Here is a 1,670-nt window from a genome sequence, read left to right on the forward strand (position 1 = left end):
CACCTGGGGACAGCTGACCCTCACTCAGCACCAGTGCCCTTAAGGCAGCAGATCCCAGCCCAGCAGGCAGGGAGGCACCAGGGGAGATGCAGCACCCTGATTTCCCTGAGAAAACGATGTGGTCCAGTCTGGTGTACATGGGGGCAAGGCTCTTCTGGTGTAGCAGCCTTTACATTCACTCCTACAGCAATATATATATCTATACAGATATAAAAAATACATATATTTTCTCTGGCATAGGTAGACAGGCCCACTAGTCCTATTTGTTAACGCAGCTGTAGGCCGCTTTTCAAAATACTCCAGCCCTGCGTCTCATCTCTTTCAAACTCCATCAGTGCTGTTGCCACAAAGAATGTTTTTGATGCTGCAAAACAACATTGTCCATAGGTGGAATATGGGGCGGGTATTTTCTTTTTTCCCCACGATGTTCAGAGTTTCCATGATCTGCTCCCAGCCTGTGAGTACAAACATAGGTGCAGTGGTGGGATGCCAAGTGATCTTGGGGAGCGGTGGCTTCCACCCTTGCCTTGCCATAACACGGACACCGTGGAGCCCCGTAGGCAGCCTGGGCACCACGTCCCTACAGCTGGCGTAGCTCCCATGGCAGCAGAGCCATCTCTTTCCCATTTTCCCAGGAGACTGTGGGTTTGGGGAAAAGGGCTTGTAAATAACACAAAACCTGGAAAATGGGCAACAACACCCAGAGCTGTAGGGATGCCCTGTGTCCCCCCATGGAAATGAGACACAGATCCAGGAAGAGCACAGAGACATTACGCCCTCTGCTATACAGAGGGATGCTCTACCAGTGGGCTGGTCTAGCAGAAGAGCAGCCAGCGATCCACGTTTCCTGCTCTGAAATCAATCCCTTAGGACCGCTGGCTGGGATTTCAATATTGACTTATCTGCCCCAAAATAACCTCACATCCCCTCGGCTGTATTCCCGCGCCCAAAGCCCTCAGCAAGAAGATGGGGGAGCAGAGAACTAGGATTAAAACACAGTTAATTGAGGGTCAGAAACCTGCAGAAAAGAGGTTCTTATGAAAGACAATGGAATGAATCAATGAGCGCTCCTTCCACGGGCGTTCCTCAGCCAAGCAAAGCCAGCTCTGAAAAAATGGGGTAAACAGGAGTCAGAAGCAACAAAGAGGTGAAAAAAATAAAGGCTTGTTTCACTCCCTGAACCTCATGCTAAGCAATTTCCAGTGAAAGGGTCAGCTAGCAGACCCAGCCAATGGAAAAGAGCTTTTTTTTTAATAAAAAAACCATTTTTGTCAGTATTTTTGTCTGCAGACCCCCTTGTTGATGCCTCCCTGGGTTGAAATGCTGTGCCTGGTAAGGAATGTACCCCAGTGAGGCTGGGGGTCAGCTCACCAACCCCATCTTACTAACAGCTGCTTTTTCAGCACCTCTTTATATTTAGATTCCATATATCTGATAGAATAGAGATATATCCACACAATATATAATATACAGTGTATACAGTATACACAAGATATTACATATAGTTTTCATAATACACAGTCTCTAATTCTACTATAGTCTATATATATAAAATATGGGGGGTTATATATATGTTTTATATATATATATGTTATCTATATATCCCTCCCAGTTCGCTTTGCCTCCAGCCGAACTCTTTCAGTGGCAGGATTGCTGGGGACCAGGTCACT

The sequence above is a fragment of the Buceros rhinoceros genome, unplaced genomic scaffold (genome assembly GCF_000710305.1).
Source record: "Buceros rhinoceros silvestris isolate BGI_N320 unplaced genomic scaffold, ASM71030v1 scaffold25742, whole genome shotgun sequence".
Lineage (NCBI taxonomy): Eukaryota > Metazoa > Chordata > Aves > Bucerotiformes > Bucerotidae > Buceros > Buceros rhinoceros.